General features: G+C 40.2%; 1 long non-coding RNA gene across 1 annotated transcript; it reads left to right on the forward strand.

The window, feature by feature from the left end:
• Positions 1-347: 347 nt before the first annotated feature.
• Positions 348-18,017, forward strand: LOC149998622 (uncharacterized). Its single transcript, XR_016514336.1, has 4 exons — positions 348-466; positions 10,924-10,995; positions 11,828-11,902; positions 17,904-18,017. It is a non-coding gene; the product is annotated as an uncharacterized LOC149998622 (long non-coding RNA).
• Positions 18,018-18,813: the final 796 nt, after the last annotated feature.

The raw sequence follows: 18,813 nt of genomic DNA on the forward strand, positions 1-18,813 counted from the left end.
CAAAGACATTCTTAGTTGCCACGATTGTAGATATGCTACTGGCATGTAGTGGGCAGAGGCCGGAGTTGTTCAACATCCTACAGCGCACAGGACAGCCCCTGTAACAAAGAATTATCTAGCCCAAAATGTTAAGTTATGTAACCCTGTGCTAGAGAAATAAAGACCACTTAATGCAAGTTTTTTTCAAGTACTTACTGTTTTGTATCTAATGCACTGCATGTGTACGCATGAAAGCCTAGCTCATATGAGATATCTCCCACAGTGAGATTTATTTAATGCATAGAGGGAGTATTGAGGTTGTTTTATCATATATAAATTAGAATCACTGCCAAAAGATCTGAATTTTTTTTATTTTTTTGTTTTTTGCTTGTGTCTTCTTTTGAAGAAATCTTGGTGGCAATTCAATCAGAGAACTGAGCCCCGGGACATTTCAAACCTGGCATGGAATGAGGTTTTTACACACCTTGTAAGTGAAATAGAAGATAAATACATGTAAAAAGCTATGGGTAAACACATGATCCAGTGATTGGTGAGCTGGGTGTAAGCCCAGTTTGAACTCTGGGAAGTATGGCTTAAGAGCCATTCATTCTTCTCAAATGAGGAAACTAAGGTACAAAGAGGCCAAGGACTTGTCGGACTCATACGCAGGCTCTGCTTTCCCCAGCACTGACCTTCGGCGGGGGCGATAAAAGGCAGCAAGCAAGTATCATTCAAAGTAGCATCGTCCTGGCTATCCCAGCGGTGCTGCTGCTCTGACTTGTGAATGGTCCTTGAAATTCCACTTCTGAATTGAACTTAGATTCCTGCTCATGTGCAAAGTTTCTGACTGCGTAAATGTATGGAACATAGGACTGAAAGAGTTTCAGCTTAGCTCAGAGTTCTCCTCAACCATGGGTCTCTTAAACGATAAAGCAGGAAGTCTTCCTAAAAACCTGCCACAGGGCACATCTCTCCTCAATAACCCAGAATGTTATCTTTTTGAGAAAGTATGTAACTCTGAAGCGAATTGTCTGTGGCAATGGGAACCTTTGAGGTATGGGAAAATATGCTATTTATGTTAAGGTGTGCTGTGAAAAAATAGTCATAAAGAAAATACATCGCTGTAGCCTCATTCCAATTTCTTTCCTGACCACTCGTCAGTGGGAAGTGTGGGTTTTATCCCCTCGCAGCTCAAAAATTCTGTGATTTCTCAGTGATATGAGCAAAGCAGAATGCATATGTTCAGGGGCCTGAACAGGATTTTGAACTTATGGTGAAGATTGTCCCCTCCACCTGCCTTTGAAAAGACTGTCTTACCGTCTTATGGTTCAGAAATCCAATTTCCCACCGTTTCGGGTTAGATGCAGGTGTTCAGGGTGTGTCTGGCGCTGGACTGACAGTTCCTGCAGGTGTCCCATCTGTAGCAGCCTTCCTTTTCCCTGTTTAGTTTGCTGATCCCTAACTTGGGGAAAGAAGACTGAGGGTCAGTTTTCCTTTGGCGCGCGCATCAGAGCAGCAGGCTTCTGGGGTCCTCCCACCCAGAGGTCTCGGTAGTATGAGTACAATGTCATAAAGTCACCAGCTTTGCCAAGCATTGTGTAACACGGAGAGTTTCTTATAAGAACCTGAGTTTCACTATAGTTAGGAAGGCAGCACAGGAAGAAAAAAGGTTTCCTGGGCGCCATGCCCACTGTGTATCAGCACTGTCCTAAGTGCTGGGGGTACAAGGAAGAATTGGGCAGGGACTTTATCCCCAAGAAACTTTGATACTGGAAGGAGGAAGACGGATGTTGTTGGGAAGAACATAGGAGACCCACGCCAGCATCTCTGCAGCAGGGTAACGGGAGAGGAGGGAGACTAAGTGGGAAGTGGGGGGTGGGTTAGAAGAGATTCGTCATCCAGGAGGCACCAGCCTGCAGTTCTTCAGTTTCTGGGTTCATCTTAAACGACAAGAAAAGGTGTTAGAAATAAAAATACTCCTGTGATTTGCATAGAGCTGTACTGCTAGAACTAATTCACAGTTATTTTCAAAAGCTTGTCGCAATGCCATTAGTGTGTTCTGGAGGCTGGGCTCCTTTGTTTGGGGCCAAATCTCTGTTAGGGACAAGGCTAATTTGCTTCAGGAAACATCTGCCACAATAAGGTGTAAACTAAATTGCATCTTTTTCCAAAGGCAACTTGCCCAGGGAAGATGCCACCCCTCAAGTTGAGTCATTTGATCGTCTATACAATGTATTACTGGTGTTTTTATACGTTGAAACGATACTTTTCTCTGCATTAAACAAGTTTGTGACAAGTTTGAGGTAGACTTATGAACTGAATGAAACTTAAGCTTCAGAGCTCTTCACTTGCATGGGTGCCTTTCAAAGTTTTAGGAGGCGCACTAACAATTTTCATATTTCTAGTTTGGCATGTTTGTATTTGGATTTCCCAGAACAAATGATGCTCAAGCTCCACAAAATCTTGATTCACCCCTGGGGTTCAGGTAATTATAATTCAGTAAGTTTCTTGAATGAAGTCTTTTTTATTTTTAAGTATATTTTATTGATTATGTTGTTACCGTAGTCCCAATTTTTTTCCCTTTTGCTCCCCTCTGCCCGGTACCTCGCTTGCCCCAGTAATCCCACCCCCTTAGTTCATGTCCATGGATCTTGCATATAAGATCTTTGGTTTCACCATTTCCTATATTATTCTAAACTTCGCCCTGTCTATTTTGTACCAACCAATTATACTTCTTAATCCCTGCACCATTTCCCCATTTCTACTTCTTCCCCATCCCAGCTGATAACCCTCCAAATTATCCCCGTACCTATGATTCTGTTCCTATTCTGGTTTGCTTAGTTGAATTTTGTTTTTATTGTTTAGATTCAGTTGTTGATAGTTGTGAGTTTGTTGTCATTTTAATGTTCATAGTTTTGATCTTCTTTTTCTTAAATAAGTCCCTTTAACATTTCATATCATAATGGCTTGGTGATGATGAACTCCTTTAGCTTTATCTTTTCTGGGGAGCACTTTATCTGCCCTTCCATTCTAAGTGATAGCTTCGCTGGGTAGAGGAATCTAGGTTGTAGGTCCTTGCCTTTCATCACATTGAATACTTCTTGCCAGTCCCTTCCTGCCTGCCAAGTTTCTTTTGAGAAATCAACAGATAGTCTTATAGGCACCCCTTTGTAGATAACTACTTTTCTCTTGCTGCTCTTTAGTTTCTCTCTTTATCTTTCACCTTTGGCATTTTGATTATGATGTGTCTCGGTGTGGTTCTCTTTGGGTCTAGCTTGTTTGGGACTGTTTGTGCTTCCTGGACTTGTATGTCTATTTCCTTTGCCAAACTTGGGAAGTTTTCCTTCATTATATTTTCACATAAGCTTTCAATTTCTTGCTCTTGCTCTCCTGGCACCCCTATGGTTCAGATGTTGGCACGTTTAAAGTTGTCCCAGAGGTTCCTCAGCCTCTCCTCATTTTTTTCAATTCTTGTTTCCTCATTCTGTACTGGTTGACTGATGTTTCTTCCCTGTGTTCCAAATCATTGATTTGAACCCTGATTTCCTTCCCTTCAGCATTGGTTTTGTGTGGATTTTCCTTCATTTCACTTAGCATAGCCTTCACTTCTTCCCTTATGCGTTTGCCGTACACAAGAATGTCTGTCAAGCCTGTGAGCATCTTTATCACCAGCGTTTTGAACTCTGCATCTGCTAGGTTGGCTATCTCCTCATCTCTTAGGCTGGCTATCTCCTCATCGCTTATTTCTTCCACTGGAGCCTTGATCCGTTCCCCCTTTTGAGCCATACTTCTCTGTCTCCTCATCTTGACAGGCTCCTGTGTTTGTTTGCCTCTGTGTCTTAGATAGAGCTGTTGCTCCTGTTTGTTGCAAGGGGTGGAGCCTGAGGTATTCATCAGTACAGGGAGACCCGTTTCACCACGTTGTGATGCTGTATGTGGGGGAGGGGACAGAGAGGGAACAATGCCGCTTGCTCAGCACCTGCCCCTTTTCCAGGCACTTCTCCCACTTCTGTATGGGACTGGCGCCTCTCTAGCTGTTGCCCTGCCCATTGTGCCCTCAGTGAGTGGGTCTGCAGTCGTTCTAGGACAGTGGGGGCCCTTTAAACAAGCAGGCTCTGCTGAGAGACCAGCAGTTTCTTCCTCCACTCCAACCCCCACCGGTTTGCACAGTCAGAAGCAATGAGGCTTGATTTTCCCTGGTGCCGGGACCCTGAGCTGTGCAGTCTGGCCGGGAGCGCTCCCCAGGTGTCCCTCCCTGCTTTTTGAAATGTGTGACTGCGCTTTCTGCCGGCCTGCTGCTGCCACTGCTGTTGCTGCTGCTGCTGCCACCACCACACTGCGTCCTCTCCGCCCCAGCTCCACCCCTCCTACCTGTCTGGATGAGTATTTCTTCTTTATATCTTTGTTTGTTGGACTTCCATGCAGCTTGATTTTCTGCAACTTCTGGTTGTCTCTAGTTTTGAGGTAGTTGTCGTCCTTCTTAGTTGTGGAGAGAGATGCAGGGTGTCTGTCTAGGACTCCATCTTGGCCGGAAGTCGTTGAATGAAGTCATAATATTACTGTTAAACACTCAATGCACTGAGCCACACCAGCCATGGCTGATGGCTTGTTTTAAAAAATTCTTTTAGCCCTGGCTGGTGTGGCTCAGTGCACTGAGCGCCGGCTTGTGAACCAAAGTGTTGCCGGTTCGAATCCCTGTCAGGGCACAAACTTGGGTTGCAGGCCAAGTCCCCAGTAAGGGGCACACAAGAGGCAACCACACAGTGATGTTTCTCTCCCCCTCATTCTCCCTCCCTTCCCCTCTCTTTAAAAGTAAAATAAAATACTTTTAAAAATGCTTTTATCTCACTTCAGTGATTCTAACGATACAAGCTCCATGATTTTAGGAAACAAAGGACTCTACAATGCAGAAAGGCTGTACCTCATCCAGGTAGAGCGCATTCACATTCTGGCTTGTCCGTGGTACATCCATATTGTGCCAAGATCATAGGCACTGAGAGGATCTGAGAGGAAAATCCAAGCCTTATCCCTGTTGAATTATTGACCCCACTCTTGAGAATATCAGTGAGGTAAGTCAGGCCACACGCTGAAGGCAAATTGAGCATTGATCACAGAGACACCCTAATGCTCCCCTTCTCTACTAACCTTGATTGGGTTCCTTTAGATAGCTGTGGGCAACTAAAGGATGCCCTTTTTGGTATGGACTGGAATCTTGGCAGCTTATTCTTGGGTTCTGAAAGGCATAAACAAGACACTAAAAATAGCAGTGAGGAATCTGTCCTTTAGGATCATCCAGGGGGGGTCGTTTTATTTGTAATAGTACAAAGGTTTTGAGATTGTCAAACCCAGCAGCTTACGATGATACTTCTCTTTTTCCAACTGCATCTTAGTCTTCTCATTTATAAGAAGATATTTTCTTTCTCTCAAAAGCATAGTAATTCATCCTCTGCCCCATGTTTCTTTAACACTTACATTTATTAGGTGCTTATTATGTTTCAGGCAGTATACTTGGTACTTTTAATTATGATACAAGTAAGATATCGTGACTAAAGTTCTTAGAATGGTGCTTTCCACACAGTAAATGCTCATCACGTGTTACCTCAGGCTGTATCTCATTTTCCCAACAACTCTTGTGATGCAGGTATCATTATTCCCATTGGAACTCAGAGATGTTAAACAACTTACCTAGGCTTACACTGTTAATAAGTGGTAGAGCCACTTATGAGCTTTGCAAGGAATTTGCTATTCCTTTTGGCCATTATGAATAATGCTACTATGACAGTCCCATACCTAGGAATGTGTTTCTGTGGACATGTTTTTAATTCTCTTGGGTGCATACCTGGGAGTGAATTGCTGAGTCATATAGCAATTATACGTTTACCTTTTTTGAGGAAGTGCCAAACTGTTGTACACAGTGTCTTCACCATTTTGTATTCCCACCAACAGTGTGTGAGGATTTCAACTTCTCCACATCCTTGCCAGCGTTTGTTACTGTCTGTCTGTCTGGTTATAGCCATCTGAGTGAATGTAAGGTAGTATCTCATGGTATTTTTGATTTGTATTCGCCTGCTGACTTCAGACATTAAGCATCTTTTCATGTGCTTATTGGCCATTTGTATATCGTTTTTGGAGAAATGTCTCTTTAAATCTTTTGTCCATCTTAAAATTTGGTTATTACCTTTTTAATGAGTTGTAAGAGATCTTTACATATTCTGGATATTCTAAATATGAGCCTTTATCAAAGATACGAGTTGCAAATATTTTCTCCCATTCTTTGAGTGGTGTTTTCAGTTTTTTTAATATGTTTTATTGATTTTACTGTTACAGTTGTCCCAATTACTTTTCCTCTGCTTCCCTCCACCCTGTGACCCCCCTCCCTCCAGTTGTACCCCCCACTTAGTCCATGCCCATTAGTTGGGAATATAGTTCTTCTCAACATCTTCCTGTCTACTCCACTCCCTCCTACTATGCGTCTTAATTCCTGCATCATCTCCCTCCCTTTCCCCCTTCCCCCCTTCCCCCTTTCCGCTGACCTCCCCCCATAATGTTCCCCATACCTATCATTCTTTTCCCGCTCTCATTGCCTACTTAGTTTGCCTTTGTTTTGATTCCCTAGCTTCTGTTGTTGGTTGTTGTGATATAGTTTTCATTTTAATGTTCATAGTTTTGATCCTCCTTCTCCTAAACAAGTCCCTTTAGCATCTCATATAACAGTGGTTTGGATCTCATGAACTCCTTCAGTTTTACTTTGTCCTGGAAGCACTTTCTCTGCCCTTTCATTCTGAATGAGAGCTTCACTGGATAGAGTAATCTTGGTTGTAGGATTTTGCTTTTCATTTCTTTGAATATTTCTTGCCAGTCTCTTCTCGCCCTCAGAGTTCCTTTTGAGAAATCAGCTGATAGTCTAATTGGGACCTCTTTGTACGTAATTCTCTTCTTCTCTCTTGCGGCTTTTAAGACTCTCTCTTTATCTTTAATTTTTGACATTTTGATTATAATGTGTCTTGGTGTGGTTCTTCCAGAGTCCAGTTTTTTTGGAACTCTCTGTGCTTCCTGGACCTGTAAGTCTGTTTCCTTCCCCAAGTTAGGGAAGTTCTGCTTCATTATTTTTTCACATAATTTTTCAATTTCTAGTTCTTCTTCACCTTCTGGCAATCCTATAATTCAGATGTTTGCTCTCTTATAGCTGTCCCAGAGGTTTCTGAGCTCCTCCTCATTTTCCTCACTTTTTGTTTCCTCTTTCTGCATTTGTTGACTGTTTGTTCTGATTTGTTGATTTGATCCCTGGTTTTCCTTCCCTCGCCACTTGTTTCATGTGTGTCTTCATTCATTTCAGCAGGACTAGCCTTCATTCCTTCCCCATCTTGATTAAGTCCCGCTGTTATTTCTGTAAGCTGTCTTATAACTATAGCTCTGAACTGAGCCTCAGAAATGTTATCTATCAGTTCGTCCGTTAATTCATGTATTTGCTTTCTAGTCAGCTGCATGATTGAGATCTCTATCATTAACCCTGCCATCTTGGCAGGTTTTTGCTCCCTGGGCGGGGCTGTCACACCTTCTATGCTATAGGGGGTGGAGCCCCGTGCATTTGTCACTACCAGGCAACCTTTCTCACCACACTGTGGTGCTTTGCATGGGGGCAGGGGTGCAAGATGGATTCCTGCCGTTCTCTCTCCACTGAGAGACCGGGTGCCTTCTCCTCCGTCCCCACGCCCTCTGGGCCTCACAGTCCGAGGCAATGGGGTCTGCCTTCCCTGGCGTTGGAATCATGAGCTGACGGGTTTGGTCTGCAGCCAGGGGTGCTCCCAGGTGCTTCTTGCCTCCCCTTAAATACGGGTGTCTGTGCTTACTGCAGTCCCTCCGCCCATCGCTGTAGCTGCTGCCACCAGCACGGCTTGACCTCTCCGCCCAGGCTTCGCCTCTCCTACCTCTTCAGTCGAGCACCATTTGTTTATAACTTTATACCTTGGACTTCCATGTAGCTTTATTTTCTGGAACTTCTGGTTATTTCTGGTTTTGTGGTAGTTATAGTCCTTCTTAGTTGTGGAGGGAGACGGAGCATATCAGTCTAGGCCTCCATCTTGGCGGGAAGTCTGTGTTTTCATTTTCTTGATAGTGTCCTTTGAGGCACAAAATTTTTTTCATTTTTATAAAGTCTAATTTATCTATTTTTCCTTTGGTTGTGCTTTTAGTATCATATCTAAGAAACTGTTGGTCTAATCAAGGTCATAGACATTTATCCCTTGTTTTCTCCTAAGGATGTTACAACTTTAGCTCTTACATTAAGGTATTTGATTTATTTTGAGTTAATTTGTACATATGGTGTGAAGTGTAGGCAGATTTCAACTTCATTATTTTGCATGGGGATACACAGTTGTCCCAGCACCATTTGAAAAGACGGTTCTTTCCACATTGAATAGCTTTGGCACCCTTGTGGGAACTCAATAGACAACACATGTGAGGGTTCATTTCCGGACTGTCAATCCTGTTCCATTGATTGCTATGTCTAGCCTTATGCCAGTCCCACACTGTGATTGCTGTGGCTCTGAATTAGGTTTTGAAACCAGGCTGTGTGTGTCCTTCCACATTGTTCCTCTTTATCAAGATCGTTTTAGCTATTCTTGGTCCCTTGAGTTGTCATATGATTTTAAAAATCGCTTGTCAATTTCTGGAAAGAAGTCAGTTGAAATTTTAATAGAGATTGCATTGAAACCATAAATTGATTTGGGGAGGAGGGTCATTTTAACAGTATCATCTTCCAATGCCAAACACATCATGTCTTTCCATTTGTTTACATCTTTTAAAAGTTTCTCTACACAATGTTTTGTAGTTTTTAGTATGTGAGTCATACACTTCTTTGGGTATTTCATTCTTTTTGATGCTGTTATAGCTGGAGTTTTTTTCTTTATTTCATTTCTGGATTATTCATTCCTAGTTTATAGAAATACAGCTAATTTTTGCATATTGGTCTTGTATCCTGCAACCTTGTTGAATTCATTTATTAGCTCTAATAGTTCTTTCCTAGATTCTCAGGAATGTGTCCCATGGTCTTCCAATTTCCTGAGCATATTTTGAAGCCCTTCAGAGTTTTTATGGATATCTCATTTCTCAGCTTTGATTTTTAAGCTTTTTTGTTAGGCTCTCTCTCTTTTTTTTTTTTTTTTAAATTTGCACCAACTGTTATCTGTTGCCTCAGCGGCTGCCCTCTTAAAACATTTACCTGCAATTGTTTTCACAAAATTGCCCCTGAGGAGAGAGGCTTTTGGTGCTACCCAGCTCTCAGTCAGGTCAAAGACAAACCTTTTAAGTGAGTCTTCAGGGAACTACCAGACAGTTCTTTGGGAATGAGATTGTATTCCATTCTGTTCCCTGTGGTACTGGGCATGTGGGCTGTTTTTCAATGTTACCCATGGGATGGAGAGCAAAGCTCTAAGAAGAATTAAAACAACACAGATCATTGATCTTACAGAAACCAATCACTTTTCTTGAATAAGTGTTCCCTGGATTCCTGCAAGTGTGCTGGTTAAATTTTCAGTTTAAAAACAATTGAGTCTTTTTTTTTCCAGTTGTATTTTTTGTTGCTTTTGTAGAAATGAATTTTCAGGTGTTCTTACTTCATAATTTTTACTAATTTGCCTACAACATGGTTTTAAACTTGACTATATGTTAGTTAAATATTTAATCGTGGGGGATGATTAGGAAACAGAAATAAAAACAGAAAATGTAATTTATCATTGAGGGTCTCCCAGATGGGTACATGAAATTTGAAAATCTATTTCTTTATTTAGTGGTCTCACAAGTAAGGTTAAATTACAAGTTATTTTAAACCCCTTTTCTTCATAGAAGTTAAACAGGCTTTGGAGTCAGAACTGGGTTCAATGCCACCTCTGCTTCTTACTAGCTTGATGACCTAGGACAAGCAATACAACCTCTCTGTGCCTCAGTTTTCTCATTTGTAAAATGGGGTAATAATAATATTTATCAGTAAGATTATTGTGAGGGTTACACTAACGATTCTTGAGAAGAGTTAACTTAAAAACAGACTTTCTTTTCTTTCTTATTTTTGTCTGTTTTGCTTGTTTTAAAGAGTCAAGAATAAAATTTATTTCAGCATTTGAAATACAAAATTTTGTCAAAAAACACATTTGTTCATTTTATTGAGATGTAGTTAAAATGTTATTTATTTATTAAACAAGCATTTATTAAATACCTAGAAAATTTTAGGCACTAACAGTCCAAGAAATTGACAAGTAAACAGGTGATTACATGAAATGTAAGGAAGCTTGTGATATAAGAATACACATGGGAGTATGTGATGAGAGTGTGGTTTTCACCAGTTCCTCTTAAGATTTATCCCTTCTTTGGCTCTAAAACCAAGGAGTTGGTCCTATTTTTATTTTTAACTGGGTGGTTTAAACTGGAATTTAAAAAACTTTCTGTAGATGAAGAAAAGCAACTTGAATTATGGAGGATGCCACAATAAGTATTTTCTGTAGAGCAACAGTTTCCTGTCAGCATAGTCACCTCTAGGGTTTTCCATCTGAAAGTTCTTTGGCATACTTTTTTCTTTGCTATCCGCTTATTTCTTCTTCTTCTTCTTCTTCTTCTTCTTCTTCTTCTTCTTCTTCTTCTTCTTCTTCTCCTTCTCCTTCTCCTTCTCCTTCTTCTCCTCCTTCTCCTTCTCCTTCTCCTTCTCCTTCTCCTTCTCCTTCTTCTTCTTCTTCTTCTTCTTCTTCTTCCACTTTTTCTTCCCCACTTTATCATTTAGAGACCTGGGTAGCTCCCCAACAAAGAATGTCTTACAGATTCTCTGGGTGATGTATTAGTAAAGACAGAAAATAATATTTTTTTAACCTTCTAGTTTTGTATGAAAAAAATGAATATAAACTTTCGGGGCAATTATTGAAAATGCAGATAATTTTTATTCTATTGCATTTTTTTCAGAATCCTCAGCCATAACCCTTTGAGAAGTCTTGATGATCCCTATCTTTTTAATTTGCCAGCATTAAAATATCTGTAAGTATTGCGACAATCTCTTGGTTCGTGAGATGATTTCTGCTCCTTTCTACTTTCGTCAAAGAGTTAGCATTTTGCATTTTGACTAAAAAGTCATAATTTAAATTATAACTGGTTTATTGCATAAAAGTTATTTGCACAGTAGCCCTGGCTGGTGTGGCTCAGTGGATTGAGCGCTGGCCTGCGAACCAAAGTGCAGCCAGCTCTATTCCCAGTCAGGGCACGTGCCTGGGTTGAGGGCCAGGTCCCCTGTTGGGGAAGCATGAGAGGCAGCCACACATTGATGTTTCTCTCCCTTTCTTCCCCTCTCTCTAAAAATAAATTTAAAAATATTTTTAAAAATAAAAAATAAATAAAATATCTTTCCCTATTGAAAAAAACAAAGTTATTGGCGCAGAAAAATGATTAAGAGAGAAAGCAGGTGGACAAGGCAGCCAGCAGAGAAAGGGAGCGCTGTTAAAGAACACACACTGATATGTAACTTGAGAAGCATGTAGAAATACCATTGATCTCAGAAAGGAAAAAGGAATAACTTGTACATTATGTATTTTTTAAAGAGTAATGAAGTGGTGGATGCTACTGAGAATTAGAAGTAGAATAATGGCTAAAAAAAAGTAGCTTGTACTGTTCACCGACATCATTAATTTGATGATGCAAATAAATTTAAATTTCTTCAAGAAGAGCTCTCTGAAATTATTATCCACAGCAAGTAAACTTTCGAGCTGGCTTGACAGAGAAGCCAAAACTGAAGTAAGCAGATATTAAGTGCCCTTTCAAGTACAGAACTTTGTCTTTGGGTTCATTTGATGCATGTTTGGACTTTCTCCTTCAGGGACCTGGGGAAAACAGATGTGTCACTCACAACAGTTGAGCGCATCCTCGCGCTAAACACTAATTTGGAAAAACTGTAAGTTGATTTTTCTTATATTTATTTTCACTTAGTTGTTCTTTTAGGAGGTTTGCCTTATTATTTTCTTAAGTCAGATTCTTATTTAATAAAATTCACTATTTTAAAGTATACAGTTCAGTGAGTTTTGAGAAATGTGTATTTATGTGCCACCATGATATTTGAGATACAGAATACTTTCATCATACCTAAAAGGCTCCTCATGATTTTTTGCACTCAGTTCCTCCTCCCACCATTAGTCCCTGGCAAGTACCAATTTGATTTTTGTCACGATAGTCTTGCCTTTTCCAGAGTCTCTTATAAATGAAATCATGTAAAGTGTAGCCTTTTGTGTTGGCTTCTTTCAGTTAGCATAATCCTTTTGGAATTCATTCATGTTATTGCATCTATGAGTAGTTCATTGCTTTTTATTGCCGTGTAATTTTCCAGTTGTGTGAAGATACCAGTCTGTTTAAGCGGTCATCAGTTAATGGATGTTTGCGTTGTTTCTACTTTTTTTTGGCCCTTCCGTTCTAAATGATAGCTTTGCTGGATAGAGTAATCTTGGTTTCGGTCCTTGTTTCTCATCACTTTGAATACTTCTTGCCAGTCCCTTCTTGCCTGCAAAGTATCTTCTGAGAAATCAGCTGATAGGCTTAAAGGAACTCCTCTGTAGGTAACTCTCTGCTTTTTTCTTGCAGCTTTTAAGATTCTCTCTCTACCTTTACCATTTAGCATTTTAATGATGGCGTATCTTGGTGTGGTCCTCTTTGGGTCCGACTTATTTGGGACTCTCTGTGCTTCCCGGACTTGTATGTCTATTTCCTTTGCCAGATTAGGGAAGTTTACTTTCATTATTTTTTCAAATAGACTTCCTTGCTCTTCCTCTTCTGCTTCTGGCATCCCTATGATTCGGATGTTGGTACTTTTGGAGGTGTCCCAGAGTTTTCTTATTCTCTCCTCATTTTTTTAACTTCCATATTTCTTCATTCTCTTCTGGATGACTGTTGATTTCTTCCTTATGTTCCAAATCATTGATTTGCACCCTGGCTTCCTTCCCTTCACTGTTGATTCCCTGTGGATTTTTCTTTATTCCACTTAGTGTAGCCTTCCTTTCTTCCCTTATGCTTTTGCAGTACTCAGTGAGTTCTCTGAGCATCCTTATCAGCAGTGTTTTTGAAATCTGCATCAGATAGGTTGGCTATCTCCATTTTGTTTAGTTCTTTTCCTGGAGTTTTGTTCTGTTCTTTCATTTGCGCCATATTCCTTTGTTTCCTCAACCAGGCAGCCTCCCTGTGTTTGTTTCTGTGTACGAGGTAGAGCTGCTTTGACTCCCTGTCTTAGCACATCTGTTAAGTTGTATGGGGTGGAGCTTTGGGTATTTGCCAGGGCGGGGCAACCCGTTTCACCACTCTGTGGCTCTGTTTGTGGAGGAGGGGTCAGAGAGAGGACAATGCCACTGCCTGGCTTCTGGAGGCTTGCTCGGCACTCACCCTGCTTCCAGTCACTTCACCCACTGGCACCCCTCTAGCTGTTACACTGGTGGTGGTTCCCAGAGTGGGTGGGTTTGAGTGCATTCTAGAACTGTGGGGGCCCTCTAAGCAGACTCGCTTGAGTGACAAGTGGTTTCTTCCGCCACCCCAACCCACACTGGTTTTTATAGCCAGAAGGTATTATGCTTTATTTTTCTGGTGTTGGCGCCCTGGGCTGTGTGGTCTGGCCTTGGATTGGGATCACTCGATCTTTATGCACCACACATGAATGTAGGACTGCCTGTTCTGCCAGCCATTGGTGCCTCCTCACCAGCACCACACAGTGTCCTTTCCGCCCCGGCTCCATCCCTCATACCCGTCTGGACGAATATGGCTCCTTTAAATCATTGGTTGTCGGACTTCCATGCAGTTCGATTTTCTGACCGTTCTGGGTGTTTTTTGTTTTGAGGATAGTTGTGATATTTCTTATGCTCGTGCAAGGGGCTGCTGAAGCATGTCTGCCTATACCTGCAACTTGACTGAAGTCCTTTCTCTGGTTTCTTAAGATGGAAGCCGCAGAAGCTGAGTATTGCTTTAGCAACATCCCACGTGTTGACATCTCATGTTTTCTGTTTCAGTCAGTTCAAAATAGTTTCTAATCTCCCTTATGAATTTTTTCTTTGACCCATAGGGTTATTCAGAAGCATGTTTTTTAGTTGTCAAAACTGTGGACTTTTTTTTTATAGATCTGTTAATTTCTGATTTACTTTCACTGTTGTTAGAGAACATATATTGAATAACTAAAATCCTTTTTAAATTATTGAAACTGACTTTATAGCCAGTAAATTCTGGTAATAGGCCAGAATATGGTCTATTTTGGCAAATCTTATGCATCCACTTGAAAAAAGTGTACATCCTGCTGATTTGGGGAGGAGCGTCTTACACACATCATGTAGGTGGATAGTGTTCTTCTAGTCTTCTATATCCTTGTTGATTTTCTATCTACTTGCTCTATCAATCACTGAAAGAAAAATGTTAAAGTATCCAATTATAAGTGTGGATTTGTTCGTTTCTCCTGGTCATTCTCACTTTCCTTCATCTATGTTTAAGCTCTGTTATCAGGTGTATAAGTTTCTAGGTAATGTCTTCATTATTTGACATATTTATTTTGATGAAATATAGTCTCCTTCATCCCTGGTAATATGCTTTGACATTGACTTTGTCTTATGGAAATATCTCCACTCCAGCTTTCTTTTGGTTAGTGTTAGCATAGTATATTTTCTATCCTTTTAACCTATGTGTATCTTTCTATTGAAGTTGGTTCTTGTAGACACATAAAGATGGCTTTTCCTTTTTTTATCTAGTGTGATAACTGTGTTAGACCATTTCCAATTAATGTAATGATTGATGCAATTACATTGAAATCTACTGTCTTGCTATTTGTTTTTTATTTGTCCCATCTGTTTGCCTGTTGTTGTTTTCTTTTCATTTGTGCTTTTGGATTGAATACATTTGAGTATTTTGTTTTCTTTGTGGGCTAAAAAGCTATAGCTCAGATTTTGTTATTTCAGTGATTGCTTTATGGTTTATAGTATGCATCTTTACCTTCTCACAATCTCTCTTCCAATGATATTTTATGGTTTCATCAATGGTATAAGAACCTTGCAATAGTGTACTTCCATTTGTCCCTCCTGGCCTCTGTGCTGTTGCTTTCAATACACTTTACTTTTACTTACATTATAAACACCACATTATATTTTGTGTTTAAATAATCAATTATCTGTAAAGATACTTAAATAATAAGAAAAATCTTACATATTAACCTAAGTCATTACCAATTCAAGTGTCCTTCAGAATTCGTAATAATCTGTATTTCCATCTGGTAACAGTTTTCTTTTGCTGAAAACGACCTCCTTTAACATTTCTTACAGTGCAGATCTACTAGTGGAGAATTCTTTCAGCTTTTGGATGTCTGAGAGTATCTTGCTTTTGTTTTTGAAAGGTCATGGGTAGACATGTCTAGCTTGATAGTTGTTGGGTCCCCTTCCCCACTTCACTACCTCAAATATATATATATATTTTTTGGCACTGGGAGTTTTGGCTTACATTATTGCCAACAAAAAAAATCTACTGTAATTTTTATCTTTGTTCCTCTTATATAGTGGTTTTATTTTCCCCCTTGGATTGATTTTAATATTTTCTCTTTATTGCTGGTTTTGAGCAATTTGATTATGATGTGCTTCAGTATAGTTTTGGGCATAATTCTTGTGCATGGAGTTCACTGGCCTTCTTGGACATGTGAGTGTTCGGTGTTCACCAATGGGAACGATTTGGGGCTATTTATGCAGACTTTTATGTCTCCCCCCTTTCATGGACTCTAAGCACACATACATTAGGCCACCTGAAGTTGTTGCCCAGCTCCCTGTGGCTCTGTTCATCTTTGTTGTTGGTTGTTTCTCTTGGCGTTTCATTTTGTATAGTTTGTATTGCTACATTGTAAAGTCACCGGTCTTTTCTTCCTCTGCAGTGTCTAATACGCCAGTAACCCTACCCAGTGTCTTTTTCTTGTTCTTTTCGGGTTTTATATTTATGTAGGCATTTATTGCATCTTTCCCCCATTACCATTTATCCCCCCTCCAGTGTCTTTTTCATTTAGACACTGTAGTTTTTAATCTCCAGCTTCTTGGAGCAGGCACTATTCCTAACAGTGGGTGATATCCAGTTATTCTTCTCTCTGATCCTTTCATGTGGTTCTTTTCCTGGGCTCAAGCAACTCTTCACACACAGGCACCATCCAGTACCTTGTTGAATACTCAAGAGATCTCTCTGCATATCCCCAGAGTGCTTGTCTGTGTACTTCTTTTCTTTCCTAGTATTCTGCTTTGTGCATTCCAGTCACCTTGGTTTCCCCAACTCTCATATCCATTCCTTAGGGAGTTAACTAGTCTCTGTGGGTTTTTTTCTTCCTTACATCATGACCTGGAAGCTCAGAGCAGTAAGCTAGAACAATGCATCAGAGGGCTTACTTAATTTGTTTCCTATCTCTTGGGAGTCACTGTCCTTCATTACCTGAATTTCAATTTCTTGAGAACTGTTGTTACATATATTTTGTCTGGTTTTTAAATTGTTTTAGGCAGGAGGTCAAATTGATCCCATCTTGGTCTAAAGCCAGTTATATTCTCCCCCCTGCCTCAATAATATTTTTTAAGTCTGTTTTGTTTTGATCCAGAATCTAATCAAAGATCAGGCATCGCATGTCTTGTCTTCGTTTCCTTTAATCTAAAATATTTATCTACCCTTTTTATTTTCTGTCTCTTATGACACTGGCATTTTGGATGTGTCTAAGATTGTTGTCTTATGAATGAATTGTCCCATAGTCTGGATTTGTCTGTTTGCTCATGATTAGATTCAAAGTAAAATATTTTGGAAGGAATACTACATAAGTGATATATCCTTTCTACCTCATCATTTTAAGTGGCTTATAATGCTAAATTTGATCTTTTGGTGAACATGGTATTTTCCAGATCCCTCCATTGTAAAGTTATTTTTTCCTTGGTAATTAATAAATAATCTGTTGAATGTTGCTTTAAGATCAGCGAACATTCTCCTCTCAACTTTTTACCCAATTGTGCCTCAGTAATAATTTGTGTCTGATCGATTACTACATTGGTGGTTACAAAGTGACACTATTTTTCTAATTTTATTATTCCTACTACATTTATTAGCTGGAATTATTCTATAAATAATAGTTTACCTATTTTCTTTTTGAGTATTATTGTGAACTCATGGGCTCTTCTTTAAATTAATTATGTTATACCTTATTATCATTATTCTTTTGAATGTTCATATTGCCTAGATTTGCCCAATGCAATCTGCTACTATTTAACCACGTAATGTTTTTCTTTATGCCCAGAGTAACTTCTAATACATTTACCACTCACAATTAGGGATTTATAAGTTAGGGACTTATCCAGAGCCTTCTTAGAAGATTTCCCCCTCCTAGTGTACTCTCCACCCAAAGTGAGACTTCTGGGCTGGGAGAAGGAGATACATCTGAATTATAACTACAGATCAGTGTCACCGATTCTAGTGCCTATCACCTTTAGTCTAGGCATACCATACCCGCTGCCATTCTTACTCTTCTGTCCTCCCCTCTATTTATTGACAATATTCAAGAGAGCAAATGGCTGCCCTGGCTGGTGTGGCTCAGTGAGTTGGAGAGTCTTCCTGTAAACCAAAGGGTCGCGGGTTCCATTTCCAGCCAGCCTAGGGTTTCGCTGAGGGTCCCGGTTAGTTTCTCTCTCACATAGATGTTTCTCTCTCTCTCTCTCTCTCCCTCCCTTCCCTTCTCTCTAAAATCAATAAGCACGTTCCCCAGTGAGGATTACCAAAAGAATAACCGATGGCCAGCTGATGCCCCCCAAACTGTTCAGGTGGGAAGCCCCCACAACGCTTCTTTGCACAGCCCTCTGGTAGCCGCTGCCCACCTCTTCTACCTGCTCAAATAGCTTTTCTGCCAATAATTTAATTTTCTGCCTTTCCCTTTATAGGATCCTCCCTCATAATTTGGCCTGCTGCCTCTGCAAATTCAGAGAGAACATTGAGAGGGTCAGCCAGAGAGTGAAATTACACTGCCCCGCTGACTGTCTGACACACACAACTTGTGGTGAGTCTGAATTGCCCAGTGGTAAATTCTTTCATTTTCATTTTATTTGTTTTAATTTTTGATTGATGATGATAAGTTGTTTTCCTTTGAAAATACCTTTTGAAGGTTCGTTGTTGTTGCTGTTTTTGTTTTTTTCTTTCTTTTTTAAAATTGTTGTTCTATTACAGTTGTCCCAGTGATGGTAAGTTTTTAAACAAATAAGGTCACCGTGTTATTTTTATTCATTCATCCAGAGTTTAACTCCCTATATTTCTGAGAATCGCTTCCTTGCTAAAAGTGAGACGCAGGAAAAAGAGAAAGGAAGGGGGCAGGGGATTAACAGCAATGAGCACACAGTGCGTGCGGTGCTCAGCTGGCGCTTTCCGTCCAAATGAGAACCTGTTGGTCAGTGGCACAGCCTGTAAACTGGCTCTGGATGCGTTAGGCCTCGTCTGTCCTTTGCCTCGTTGGACGGGTAGAGCTATGTTTTTATTTTGTTTGTTTTGCAATTTTATAAAAAGAGTACGAGTGATTGTATTTTATGAAAATTCTATTTGGGATCTGAATTTCTGGTTTTATTATCAGAAGCGACTACCAAATCCTTCTAATGGGTGGGAGGGCTCTTGTATTCTTAGACTGTCCAACTCTGAACTTGCTCTGAAGCGCACGGTTTTCTATCCACCAAACACTTGGGTGCTTTTAAGTATTTTTCTACAAATTAGGCTTATTCACACCATCTGATAACTTCCAAAATGTGCTTTCATGCCCAGATAGTGTGAATGTGGGTCTCTGGCAGTGATCTGGGGCACATCATA

This window comes from Furipterus horrens, unplaced genomic scaffold (genome assembly GCF_987537825.1).
Source record: "Furipterus horrens unplaced genomic scaffold, mFurHor1.1.pri manual_scaffold_11, whole genome shotgun sequence".
Classification (NCBI taxonomy): domain Eukaryota; kingdom Metazoa; phylum Chordata; class Mammalia; order Chiroptera; family Furipteridae; genus Furipterus; species Furipterus horrens.